This window comes from Acomys minous (assembly GCF_964271855.1).
Source record: "Acomys minous genome assembly, chromosome: 19".
NCBI classification, from domain to species: Eukaryota; Metazoa; Chordata; class Mammalia; order Rodentia; family Muridae; genus Acomys; species Acomys minous.
The window spans coordinates 51,952,289-51,967,044 of NC_140499.1; the positions used below are offsets into that span (position 1 = coordinate 51,952,289).

At 43.5% G+C, this 14,756-nt stretch overlaps 1 long non-coding RNA gene across 1 annotated transcript in view; it reads right to left on the reverse strand.

Moving 5' to 3' along the window:
* Positions 1-357: 357 nt before the first annotated feature.
* The window catches only part of LOC311590060, an 81,694-nt gene continuing 67,295 nt past the window's right edge, over positions 358-14,756 (reverse strand). The window contains exon 3 of the long non-coding RNA XR_014776749.1: positions 358-481. This is a non-coding gene — a long non-coding RNA (uncharacterized lncRNA). The remainder of the gene's footprint in view (positions 482-14,756) is intronic.

The following is a 14,756-nucleotide window of genomic DNA, read 5'->3' on the forward strand; positions in this document are numbered from 1 at the left end:
TAAGTAAAAAGTTTGTTTCGTTGATTTTGTTTGAGGAACTGATTCCTTAAAGGTTTCTACCTTCCCATTTATGCTTAATTTATTCATTCATCAGGCTACATTTATTAATATTTACCACCATCTACTAAAATATAAAGCCATCAGCAAACTAACCACAAACTAAGCACAATTGCTACCCTCCTAGAGCAACTAGAAGGCATGGTACAGAAAACTCAGAGCTGACAGCTCAGTATAGCGACCGTACGAAAAGTGAGGTGCAAGGTGTGGAGGAGATGCTGAGAGCAGGGGGCCATCCCAGTGACTCCTACATCCGGTCATCTGAAATACATGAGGACATCACTTACCATGTAAAGATGCAGCCCAAGAGTCCTGGGTAGGGAGTCTGTATTCCAGGTAAGGAACGTACAAAGGAGCAATATCCATGAGGCTGAAGAGATCGAGTCTCCTTCTGGGCATTGGAAGCAGAAGCACTGTTGTACAGCTGCAGTATGAAGGGGGGGGGGAAGCAGGAGAGGAGCTGGATCAGTAAGGAGTCCAGCACAAAATCCAAGACCACTTTCCTAACGCAGAAAAACACTATTCCTTGAGCTATGTGGAGGGGAAAAAAGATGGATGGAAACACATTAAAAGCACCTAGTACAACCCAAGGCAAAGTCTGAGAATTCTTGAAAATGAAAACTTGGCATACACAGGTTACTTTTTTCCCTAATATGCTCAAACAACTTAGTTTCAACAAAATAGTACTAGGCTGACCATGTTCAGTGAGGATCTCACTGGTTGGTGGCTAAGGGAGCCATCTATCTGTCCCCAAGGAGTTCTTCTACACTTAGGACAAACCACTAGCAAATTTCACCTTCCCTAGTCACCACAACCTGGAGTCTTCACACAATGACCTTTCATGCTTGCAAAACCCACTAGCACCCAGCTCTGTTAGCTGAACCGAGCATCTGGCTTCCAAGGAACATCCCTGAAAAATCCTTACAGACTTCCGACAAATTGCCTAACTGTAGGTCTTTTTTGTAAAGTCTATTCAACACACACACAGACACAGACACAGACACACACACACACACACACACACACACACACACACACACACACACACACACACACACACACCTCGTCCAACTTCACTGAGACAGCTAACCTGATCATGGCCACAGCAAGGCCACCTTTGAACTGGAATTTAGTTTCTGAGCCAGCCCCAGCCCCACCCCCACCCCCACCAGGATTTCCTTTCAGAGCTCACAGGGATTGTTCTGTGGAGCCTCTTTCCACATCCCCTCTCGGGAATCTTGCAGACAGCTTACCCTGCAGATCATTGGGCAGAGGCCTGCCAGACTCAGGACAGCTGCAGAGCAGGGGAGCAGGCATGATCTCAGGAGGTGAGTAGAGGTAACCTCAGAGATACTAGATGCTCCTGTTAGGAGGAAGCAGTAAACGTGTCTCCAGACAAACTGCTTCTTCAGGTAGACTAGGACTTCAGAGACTGTATGGCCTCTGTTGTCTTGTCTCCCAGCTTGGGGTGGTTGTGTGGACATCTCTCTCAGCATCCATCACTCCCTCCTTTAAAAAAAAGGAGTCCACAGAAGTCAATCCAGTTCTTCTTAGGCATCAACATCAGCAGCTGCAGGGTCCAAGGTGGAGGCTGGGAAGGAGGGGCCTCTGTGCAGGTTTCGAACCACGACAAGCCTATGTGTGACTCCTCTGTTTTACATGCTGTCCACTTCTGTTGTAATGGGACACCACACAGCAGGTGATTTACAAGGAACTCTACCTCTTGTTCTCTCATCTGGACTGGCCAGCATCCGTGTCTAGTTACTCAGTCAAAGCATAGTAGAGGGCATTATATGGCAAAAGCAGTCACTTTACAACAAAACCACTCCGGTAAGAGTCAATACCATCCCATAATAATGGCATTAAGCCATTCCTGAGGGTAAATGTCAATGTCTCGAAAGTGTCACAGTGTCATTTAAGTTTCGACATTGACTTTGGATGGGACGTTCAGACCGTAGTACAGGGAACAGAGAGTAAGCAACACTAGTGCGCTGATCACCTAAGATGAACATAAAAATGTGCTCAGAGGCCAGCAAAGCGAGAGCAATCTCAGCACAGGCAATCTGAGTAGATGGATAGGAACAGTCTAAGAAGAATATCTTAATGTGGTGTGTGTTTGAAGGAATATCGCTTGGCCATAAAAAGGAATGAAATCTTCTCTGTCACTTGCAGCAGTGTGGATAAAACTGAAGGACATTGTGAAACATAAGACAGGGACAGAAGAGCAAGCCAAGTGCTCTGTGGTCCACCAGCGATCTCAGCACTCAGGAGGCTGAGGAAGCAGGAATACACGGCCAAGGCCAGCCTGAGGTATATAGTGCATTCTAGGCCAGTGGACCAATACAGTGAGACCCTGTTTTGACAAAACAGTGTGAAAGAGAATGTTGTATGTTCTTGCTCATTTGTAGAAACAAAATTCCCTAAATAGAAAGTAGAACAAATTTCACTAGAGACTAAAGGCAAGAAAAGACAAGGAAACGTGGACGTGAGCACCAAAGCATAACTAGATGGGGAAACTGGCTCTCATGTAAACAGAGCAGAGGAGCCACAGCACACAGCTTACTACACACTTCAAAGTACACACTCCTGAAGTTTTCTATCACATAGAAATGATGACTTTGAAAGGCAAGTGTGGTGACTCACTTGGAATCCCAGCACTTGGGAAGTGGAGACAGGAGAACTTCCATGAGTTAAAGTCAGCCGAAGCGACAAAGTAAGGAGCAGGCCAAGCCTGAGCTACAGAGTGAAATTTCTATCCTATCCTAGAAAGATGGCTCAGCTGTTAGAAGCGCATGCTGCTCTTGCAAAGGACCAGAGTTCAGTTTCCAGAACCCAAGTTGGGCAGGTCACAACCACCTATAACCCCAGCTCCAGGGAATCTGATGCCTTTTCTGAACTCTATGGGCATCTACACTCACATGGGCAAATACCCACATGCATGTAAATGTAATTTTAAAATGAAATAAATTGTTTTAAAAATAGGGGTTGTCTCTGACTCTGTTGTCTCCCACTAGATTCCTTTCCCTTAGCTGGGCTGCCTTGTCTGACCTCAGTGGGAGAGGATGCACTTAGTCCTGCTGCAACTTGAGGTGCCAGGATGGGCTGGTACCCAAGGGAGAGCTTTCTCCTTCTCTGGAAAAAAGGAGAGGGAGAAAATGGGGGTGGGACGTGAGGATGAGAATGGGGGTGAGAAGAGGGAAGGGCCTGAGATCAGGCTGTAAAGTGATCTTTAAAAATTAAAAATAAATCCAGCTGTACCAGTCTTTGGCATATACCAAAAGAATGCTTCATCCTGACATACGGGAACTGAAACATGTTCATAGCATGTTTATGTGTAATAGCCAGAAACTGGAAACGACCTAGATGGCCCTCAACAGAAGAACACATAAAGAAAATGTGGTCCATTCACACAATAGAGTATTACTGAGCCATTATAATATGAAATCATGATAGTCACAGCTCAGAGTCTTGCTTAGCCATCATCAGAGAAATTTCACCCTACAGTAAGTAGAAAAAAATAACTTGACAATGTACAAAGATAAGAGATTTTGGAACTCTGAGCTCTAAACAAGAAGAATCCATTAAATCCTTCCCCTCGGTGGTCAGAGAAAATGGCACAAGAGAGGGAAAGAGTGTAAGAACCAGAGGGGATGCAGGACGCCAAGAAAACTGAGTCTTCTAAGCCAACAAGATCAATGCACATCTTAACTCAGAGAGGCTGAGGCAGCCCGCACAGGACCTTCGCGGGCTTGCATCGAACACAGCCCCGGAGAGGAAAGGAGTGGACACATACCCCCATCCCTAACCCAGAAGCTATCTCCAGCTGATAACCACTTGCAAATAAACATTTAGGTTTAAAATTAAAAAAAAAAAAAGATAATGCTTCAGGCTAGATCTGTAACCTGGACGTCAAATAGTTGCCTAGAATGCAAAAATGTTTTGGGTGTATTTATTTAGTTCTCTGCACTAGTCAAAGCAGAATATAAATGAGAACACTTGAGATTGAAAGGATAATTCCCCTGATTTTTGTTTGATGAATACACATTGTATACATAGATCACATTTTAATACCATATCTTTTTAATAAGAATAAATAATACATCAACTGAAATCTTAAAAATTTATACTTTTAAATGAAGACTTGGCCATTTTGTCAGTCGGCTTTTTTTTTTCTCCCACAGTGACAAATGCCTGACACCATAAACCTTTACAGAAGTGTGGATGGAGCTAAGGAGATGGCTCAGTAAGAGCATTTGCCACGCTAGCATGGGGAGTTCATGCCCGAAGTGCTCTCACAAAAGCTGGGCGTGGTAGCGTGCATCTGTAACCCCAGCTCTAGGGAGGGCAGAAACGTACACATCCCAAGATCTTGACAACCAGCCAATCTAACCGAATCAGTAAACCTCAGATTCAGTGAGGGTGCTCATACTCATACACACACACACACACACACACACACACACACACACATACGTGGAAAGCAACAGAGGAAGACATCTAAAGTCAGTCTCTGGCTTCCACATACACATGTACGCGCGCGTGTGGGTGTGGGTGTGTGTGTGCATGTGCACACATACAATTTAAAAATATAAAATAAAATTTAAAGGCCAGTTAAAAATAAACTTGGCTTGTTTTTGCTCACTCTTCTGGAGTTTATTATGATCCATTGGCTCATTGTTTGGGTGTCTGCAATGAAGCAGCACATCACTGTGGCAGCACCAGGCAAAGGATACCCACTCGCTATGTCCATGGAACAAAGAGACGAAAGGGCTGGAGTCCCGATGTCCTAAGACCCCCAACTATGCATCCACCCTCTAAAGAACCTCTCCCTTCCTGACAATGCCTTTACCTAATAGGCCTGAGAGAATATTCTTACTCCAAACTGCAACAACCACCAGAGTGGCCTCCGTCTCAGTCTCTTTTCATCTTGAGATATGTTGATGCTTTTCAAAGTCAGCCAGTAGCATCAGTGGAGTAGCATTTTCCCAGCAAAGATAACAAGACCAATGTGAAAGGCACAAAATAATGAAATGAGAAGCATCTGTTCTGCCTAACATAAGAGCTCCCTGGCACTGAGTCCCGACATCCATGGCTGTCTCCAACCCTTTCTGGGCTCTCCTAGTCTACACAAGCCCTATCAAAGCCCCTTTTCCTTCAGCCTGTGACAGACTATGGCTCCAGCACTGAGCATGGTGCGCGGGACTGCAGCAGCCCATACCGTAAAGGTCACTCACTGCTCGATGCTTCCCTTTGATCCGAGCCTGTTATAGTTGAATTGAATAGCTTAGAGTGGATCAGAGCAACAGACTCAAATGCTCAACAAAGGCTCCTTGACAACAGGGCAGAGCAGGGACAAACTAACCAGACTTTGGGGAAGAGTGATTTGAGTGGAACTTAGAGCATTGCTTCCCCTCTTGAAGGGTGCTCAGGTTTAACACCGAAGCCGAGGCTGCACTTCAACAAACTGTTTGGCAGTGTTGGCAGGCCCTACAGTACCAGAGCGTAATATTTTATCAAAAGATGCTCTAATGCACAGTTGTGTGTTTGGGTACGTGCCTGTTTGTGTGGGTGTACATTTATGTATTCGTGCTTACATGTGAGGGCCAGAGGTCAATCTCAGGCATCATTATTCAGTCCACCTTGGTTTTATTTAGATGGTAGTAGCAGTAACACCTTTTGTGTATTCGAGTGAGTTGAGGCATATACATGCCATGGCACATGTGTTTAAGTCAGAAGGCAATTTGCAGGAGTCAGTCCCTCCTTCCACCACGGGAGCATAGTCAGGTCACCAAGCTCAGTGGCATGCACCTTTACCCACTAATTCATATCCCTGATATGACCTTTCTTTCTTTCTTTCTTTCTTTCTTTCTTTCTTTCTTTCTTTCTTTTTATAGGCAGGGTCCCTTATTGGCCTTCACAAGTAGGCTAGGGTACAAGCCAACAAGTTCCAGGGATCCGCCTGTCAACACTTCCCCAATGCTGGGCTTTCAAGTTCACCACTCACAGTTTTGAAATGCATGTTTTAGAATGTAATTGTGCAATTTCCAGTGTTAGCACCACACTAATTAAAAGCTTGAGACAGAACTATAAAGGTGAAAGAAAGCCTACCTGATGGCCCACACTGGCCTTCAGGCTACTAGTTGATATGTGCTAGGTTAAACCACCCCCAAAGGGCTTTTTGGGCTCTTTAACAATGGAAAAAGAGAATGTGCCATCACGTTTAAGAATTAAACTCTAAAATGTTAAGGCTGAGGGCACAACTCCACTGGTAGAATACTTGCCTAGCACATGGGGTCCTAGTAAAAAATAAAATAAAAATAAAGAATAAAGAGTACCCAGAGAAGCTGACTCAGGTGGTAAAGGTGGTTACCCAGAGCCTCATGGGAGAAAAAAAGGCCAACAAATCAACTCTCAAACATTATCTTCTGACCTTCACTCACACAACATACACACTAACATACACACACACACACACACACACACACACACACACGATAGATAGATAGATAGATAGATAGATAGATAGATAGATAGATAGATAGATAGGATAGATAAAAGCAGGGAAGGCAGCATTCTGGGCTCTGGAGCAGAGCAGAGGTAAAATTTAAGTTTAAAACAATACATTGCTGAATGTCCTTCAAATTTCATCGCACAAATACTTTATCATGCACACAACTGAACCTCAACTTGCTCATCTTATGATGCAACAAGGTTTGAAGCTGTTTAATAATGCTGCAAGACTGGAAGTACTATTTCTCAGAATAAGCGAAGCACTGCTTTCAATCTTGGCCATATTAAGAAGAATGCCATCAAATGGTGGCGTGTAAAAATTATACACAAACAGATTGTCCCAGTAACGAAAGTTGGGGATAACGCAGTCTAGTTTTCTTTAAGGTCGTGCTCATTCGGGATGCCTCATGAGCTTCCAGGTGGGCTGCATAGTTCTAAGCTGGTCTGCTCTCTGTGGTCAGCTGGTGCTTCCAGCAGTCAGGGGCCTCAAGCTGGGGCCATCTGTCTGAGCAGACCTCTGGGTCTAAGGAGTATTAGCTGGACACTTTCTCTTGGAACAGGCTTGACCAGGCTTCTTCCCACAACCAGTCTCAGGTCCAAAGGAGAAAAAGAGAAAACACACCAATGGCTTCACCTGTGTTATGTGCTCTGCGAATTGTCTTTGTTTGAGTTTGTGCTCTCTGCTCTATGCCACGAACTTTGAGTGACTGATTTTTTTTTTTAAAGCTTAAAGCATTTCAAATGTATTATCTTATATTTTGAGAGACCAAATTGTGAAAAAATATCTCACTGGGATAAACTCAAGGTGTTAACAGGGCTATAACTGTTCTGGGGGTCTAAGGAGTCCCTTTGTGTCCTTCCTTTTTCTCTAGTACCTAGATGCCTGCTGTGTTTCTTCTCTCCTCCTCTTCCCTTTTCTTTTTTATTATTAATTTTAGGTTAGTATATGGAGGTTTCACTGTGCTGTGTTCCCAAATTTGACTGTATTCCACCTTTGCCCCACACATCTTCCCCACAGATCTGCGAGTAGCAACGCTTGTGTGTGTGTGTGTGTGTGTGTGTGTATAGCTTTTGAGGCCATTCCCTCAAGTACCACAAACTGGAACAAAATGAACAAAAATTAATTGTCTCATGGTTCTGAAAGCAAAAAGGTCAAAAATCAAAAGATTGAAATTGGCAAGGACCTTTTCTAGTGTCAACTTGAGGCTGAAGGGAACTAGAAGTCACTGATAACAAGAGATGTTTGCAGTCTTGAGCCCGTTACCTTCACATCATGAGGGTGGAGTCTCCATGACATAACCTTTTGCCATTAGGCTCCGCCTCCCAGCACCATACCATGCGAGATGCATTTAAACTATAGCTTTAGGAGTCTCCTCTCTGGCTTGCAAATGGGCCTAGGTCTCCACTATGTTTGGATGCTTTCTCAGTTTATCTCAAATGCAAGTGTTTCTCAGCTGGTCTTGAGACATTTGTGTATCACCAAGGGCCAACCTCCAACTCCCCTCTCCCTCACCCCTGCCCGCCCCCCACACCTCATCCCTCTCTTCCAGCCCTCATATGGCCACCTCCTTTATGAGCAGGAACTGTGGTTTCATAGGTGATGTTCTCTGCTCGGATGCTTTACTCATGCTTCTAAGCACTGGCTCGGTGGCTTTCAAGTGAAGCCTCGAAGAAGATCTCATTTGCCTAGGATCAGTTAGAAGGTCTAAGCATCAAGCTCAGATCTGTAATTCTGTGACTCGTCATGAAGTCAAGCAGGAAATATTCCCAGAGATTTGTCTGTTCTTTAGAAGATGCTGGATAATGGGAGAGATTACAGCAGAAGTTTTCACAATAAACTAATCCCTCCTTCTACCTTGGCATACATTCAAATTGAGTTGAGCCACATTAATGTTCGACGTAATGCATATGCAGCTATGTGCAAGTAGATTTTGTCCACTTGTGAAATTTGAGAAAATACTGCAAGGGATTTTTCTTTAAGCCTTTAAAACAATCTGCGCAACTTTCACTTGACATTGCATGCATCCTTAGCTCGAACTGCTTGCATAGAATATCCTAAGAGTCCCTTGGAAAGAAAACAAAAGTGTTAGCTCAGTCACCACTTTGCACGATGTTTAATTCTATTTTCCAGCTTGTTCAAAATACTCTCTTGGGATAGCTGAGTCATTTTAAAATTTATAGTTAACTGGTCATAAGAAGGTAAATGACTAGCATATTATGTTTATAGTCTACACATATAAACTTGCTTAAATATGAGTATTCATAGAAAATAGAGAATTAGCTGGGAATTTAATGGCAAGTTCTTAAGCTGGGATGAACATAAAATAAGTGTATCATTTCAGGTCAGCATGATTTGTTCATCATCATTCACAAAGCACTGTGGGCATATGATTATTTTTCAGTCAATAGTTTCGTGAGCTCAAATGCTCACTTTGTCAAACCACTAAACTGTATATTACAGAAACACGTTTGCCTTCTGACACATACTGTTATTGGGCTTTTTTTTCCCTCACCATACACTCACACAGGTTTCGTCTAGATACAAAGATTCAACGGACAATATCACTTCTTAGAAGTGAAGAAAAAAATACCCATGAATTAAGCATTTCTGAGGATGTAGGTGTCAACAAAGGCCTGGGACTTTAGGAACAGGGATGACAAAGCTCAGGCTAGTCGCCACCCTCTGCCTGGGCGTTACAGGCTGGAACATGGAAAAAGGACTGAAAATAGGCCACATCTTTAAAATAGTAATAATAACAACAACAATTAATAATAATAATAATAATAACAATAAAGTCTTCTGAGATCTTAAAGTGTCTTAAACAACTATACAACTTGAAGAACTTGGGAAAAGGTATTCTAATTCCACACAAGAGTCTTTCAAAGCAGCAGTGGACTGACCACCATGCAGAAAAATATGTCTCCTCCTTGACTCAAAGACACAGTGCACACTCACACATGGGACAGACTCATGCCATTTTTTTCTCAAGAAACCATAAGGCAAGCCAGGCGTGGTGGCACACGCCTATACCCCAGCACTTGGGAAGCAGAGGCAGGCGGATGGATGTGAGTTCAGGGCCAGCCTGGTCTACAAAGTGAGTCCAGGATATCCCAGGCTACACAGAGAAACCCTGTCTTGAAAAACTAAAAAAAAGAAAGAAACCATAAGGCAGAACACTTGTGGTGAAGGTTCAATGCAGAGTGGTGACTCCAAGTCCCCAACACAGCAAAGTCTAAAGATAGCACGTGGCTAGTTCATGGAGAAGCCAAAACAAAAAAACAAAAAAAAAAAACAAAAAAAAAAACAAAAACCATCTCCAGCATGGCAGAGCTTGAGAATGCTGGATTCTATGTCCTTTTGTTCTCTTCTGGCCTGAAAGTTAGGCAAATAGCAAGAGTAACGAATTTGGATCCAAGAACCCAAGGCTCTTTTGCTCTGTGTGTGACAATTCCTTTGGCCATCCTTAAAACAATGTATATCTGCAAGCCTGGGGCCTTTAGGGATGTTGGATATGCACGTCTGACGAGCAGTTGCAGCAAGGCATGACAGCACCCTCCGTGATGCTGGCTTTCAGCTTCTGGACTAATTCCTGCTCTCCTGGCCCCATAACACAATGATGCAGGAATCCCAAGACAGCTGATGGAGGTGCCTAGTTTTTTACTTAAAGCCCTTGAAAAGGAAGCCTGGATTAGTTGTAAAAAGAATGGAACATTTTAGTCCAGCAGCCACCGGATGAACTCAGCTTTTCTGGGTGTGTTTTAGAAATTATTTTTGCAAGAGCCTTTGAAAGATAAGGGGTCAGAACCATGTTTAGTCTTCTGTATTTGAGCATGAGAAAAAAAAAGTCTGTGTGCTCGGGTCTCTGATTTTAGATCAACAGCGCCTGAACTCAAAAAAAAAAAAAAAAAAAAAAAAAAAAAAAAAAAAAAAAGAGGAGGTCTCTCTCTTGGCATCATCTACTTCTCTATGCAGCCTTTGTGACTCCATTCTTCACTCCCTAAAGGTAGCAGGGCACGGGTGCTCTCTGGGGGTTTCTCCTCTCACCCAGCCAAGAGCACGAACTGGGGGGAGTGGAGCGTGATTTTCTAGGATCTGAGTTAAGTTGAGTTCTGCAGGTACTTCCGCTATCTTCCCTGCTTAAGAAAAAAAAAAAAAAACCCCACGCCTCCTGTTTGTTTCCTGGTGGCTGGGTGACCCCTGCTGGTCACACGGAGATGTTACTGTAGTATTATTTCTGTCTTGGTCGGCACTTCATTCCAGCTATCAAGAGGTAGCTGTTGTTTTCCAGGAGCACCTTTACTTAGTTGAGATGGCCTATATTAATACCCGTTTTTGCATTTATGTTTTATTGCATTCAAACCCAAAATTTTTAAAAAATATTCTGCAGGAATATTACAACTAGTGCCAAGGAAAACATCGTTCTGCTGTAGCCTGTGCTCACAAGTGTTGAGTCAGTGGGCTCCTACTGAAAGAGAGGGTGGCAATTTTTATGTTTTCTTGAAAAATACTAGTTGGCAATAAACATGGGGCTTCCACGCTTTGAAAGCCAGCTGGCAGCACGAAACAACATTTGCTTAACTCCTCGGCTGGGTGCTCTCATTGATGGGACATACATAGCTACCCAACCATGGCACAAAGCAATCTATGGCTCACGCAGCCAGAAAGCCTTTTAAATAAAGTTAGAAACATCCCACCGTCTCAGGAATCAGCAGCCTGGTTTTTTCAACTGATCCATCTGTAAAATAACCAGCATTTATCCGTTGAATAACCCTTCACTCAATAGACATGCTATGCGGGCGGCTTGAAATTATGTAGGGAAGCCAGTGGCCGGGTAATAACTCAGAAATGGGAAGAAACTGTCTCCTCTAAGCCACAACAATATTAAATCTATATATTTTGAGTCTCTTGCCTGTTCCTGTGTATTAAATAATTTATTCCAGTGGCTCTGTTTCCTTTGCTCGGTGTCCTCTATGTCGCTGAAGTAATAGAACATCCGTGGTCCCCTAGACAGCGCAGAGAGAACTACAATCTCTCCTCCACCTCCGCCCCTCTCGGTAACTCACCACAACCAAAGCTGAGCCTTGGGAAAAGACCGCGATGGGCATTTCTGTGGGTTTTACAGCAGTTGGCTTTAGCAAAACAGCGATTGGCATCCTTCGCTTCTGACGAGCAAGGGAAGTCCTTCAGAGACACTGTGGAAGCTACAGTTTCAAATAGCTTTAAAATGAGGACTGGGGTATGGCTCGCTGACAGAGAAGTCTAACGGCATGTGCAAAGCCTTGGTTCAGTCGCCAGTATAGAAAAGCGGAACATCAACAACGATAGCATAAAATGAACACAGAGGAAGGAAAGGAAAGGACTAGGCTGAGTGGATGTGTGTGTGGATGTGTGTGTGTGTGTGTGTGTGTGTGTGTGTGTGTGTGTGTGCGCGCACATACATATATATGTTTATGCTTTCAAATGCTTCATATATAGAAAACACTAATAAATAAACATCTATATCATTATGTGAACTGAGGAACAACCCCAATTACTAAATAAGTTACTGAAATTTTAATGAGGCAGCACCTGCTACTTTGTGATTTTTACAGTTCAGTTTTAGGCACATGTTGAATTGTCTCCCTCTCTTTAGACTCTGCAAACCAAGCTATTATTTATTCTATTTATTCATACTTTCCTTTGAAAGGCCAATCCTTCCTAGACCCTGAATTTTTTTTTTTTGTCTATGTCTTTAAACTCTGAATTCCCATCTCTGTTTGCCTTCATCTTCCTAGCAGTGAAATGCCTCAAACTGAATACAACATCCTGGGCTTTTGAAAAGGGTCTCTGTGAATTGCTAATAGTGAAGACCTTGCCTGGATTCTGAAAATAGGACTGTTAGAGGCACAGTAAACTCTCAGCTTTGTCCATTTAAAGTTGTATCACAACAGTTCTCCTTATGTTCTGAGATGCAGCTCCCCCGCTCAAAGCTTTTCCACTGGACATCATTCGTGTAACGCCATGACCCTTGCAATAGACTAATTTCCTTGAATTTTTCTACTTGTCCGTGTATTTTTCCATAAAGCTTTTATTTTCAATATTTTTTTCTTTCTCCTAGTTTCCAATGTTTCAGTGACACCCCCCACCAGACCTTTGAGAAAATATGTGCAAATCCATAATGACTTCTTACTTCTTGATCCTTTTCAGCAATGTTTTCTTTGCAAAGAGCTCAAAGCCACTAACAAAAGCTAGGGTCATACCTGAAACGCATCTTTGGTTTTAACTAAAGAATAAAGGGAGAATGGAAATGGAAAGGTGGTTTTAGGTATCCTAAAGATGGTGAGCACTGATTGAAGCCCCACATCAGAAGATGTTTCATCCTTTCAATGAAATGGGGTAGCCCTTTGGCTACATCTCTTCTCTACCCAACTTGAAAATTTAAAGTTTGTCCAAGCTATCTAAATACTGTAGTATTTGCCTTCCTAAAAATATTTTCTTTTCATCCTGGCTTAGTTTTCCCAGTTCCCTCCTGGGGCTATCAGTAACGTTTGCTTAATAACCCACATCTCAGCTACACACTTGGCTGGGTCTCAATCGCTGCTGAGCGTCACTACTATTTTGAAATCTTTGGCTTTGCCTCTCATCTGATCAAGGGACAGATATTTCCTAATCTTAACGTTAGCCATGCTCTGTACAGTCTGGACCATAAAGTTTTCATCGTTGATGGAAATCCATTGCATGGTTGATAAGAGCCTGGCTTGTTCTTTCTTATCGTCCAGATGCCTGTGGAGATAAACTGCAGTGGCAACATCACCCACACACGTCTCACACTTTTAGATTCTGAGAGAGGAGTGCATAGCTCCTCAGCCCTCCCACAGATACCGTCATAATATGAGTGACTATATCCACCACACCCTTAAGGTCTTACTGTGAGTTCCACACACTAGGGCATAGAGCGGTAGACCAAACAACATGAAGGGAACTTTGCTTCACAGGGAAAGGGCTGGCTGTCACTTTAGAAGTGAAGGGTCTCGACATTCAAAACAGTTGGTGGGAAGCAGTTCCTGGACCTCTGGGTGTAACAAATGCTTGTCAGCAGACCAGAGACAGCCTGAACCTCTCCACAAGCTTTGAACTGCATACTATTATCATTTCAAAGGTGAAGAAAGCATCACGAGGAGATTAAGAGCTTGCTAGAGGTCTGCATCATGCAGGTAAAGCAGCAAAGCACAGGGCTGAAGCTCAGGCCTCCAGCCCAAGTGTGCAGTCGTGGTTGCTTGCACTCTCTTGGATGCATGCCAAGCAACCAGCTCTGCATCATCAAAGCAGGAGCCTGTTCTAGCAGATGCGCAGATTGCCTCAAGACTGCCTGGGCATGCTCTCCACTGCCAACCCCCACATCCCCGTTTCCAAAATTGTCCTCACAATGGAAATATGCATGTTATCTCTGCATATTTGTCCACAGAGGCAAGGTAAGCTCTGTCTGAGAATGGACTCCTGTGTAAGGAGAAATATAAACTCCACATCTTTCCCTTGAGGAAATAATAACTCAACCAGAGGGTTTTTGAAAATCACTTCACCCCCCTCTGCTTTTTTCTCATAAGAGTCTGGAAGTTCCCTTCTGTTCCCTGGTGGGATTTGGGCATTTTTCACCCTTGGATACAAAGTAAACGTTTTTGCATTTAACAGATTTGGGATTTGTTTGGCTCCCCCATTGTCCCGTAGCTGCGCTTTGCTTCTCCAAAGCCTCTGAGATTGAGACATCACGGCAGGCACCTGAGGTGCGGCATGCAGCAAGCACAAGCTGCCATCCTGCCATTTGTGCCTGCCCTTGTCTGGGTTTTCTTGACCTGCCGCACAGTGACTTCCTGAAAACAGGTCCACTGTGGCCCTAAATAGAATGGTTCTCTCATCACCCTGTGAGAGTAGAGGAAATCTAAGTCCACAGTAGCAGGAAGCCCTTAGCGTTGGGGCTGTATATCCCATTGCCTTAAACTTTCATTATATCAGAAACTACAGCTCCAGGGGCACATCGCAGCAGAGAGTTCAGGTTCTATGATTGGTCCACTTCCTCACGTGTGAGCAAAAAGTTGATACTGTCTTCCCCTAAAACAGCCTCTCCGATTTAACAGGAGCAGCCATTGGTGCTGTATAGTGTGTCCATGGTGCAAACCACAAAGGATATTAAAGGAAGCAGTTGTCAGAAATT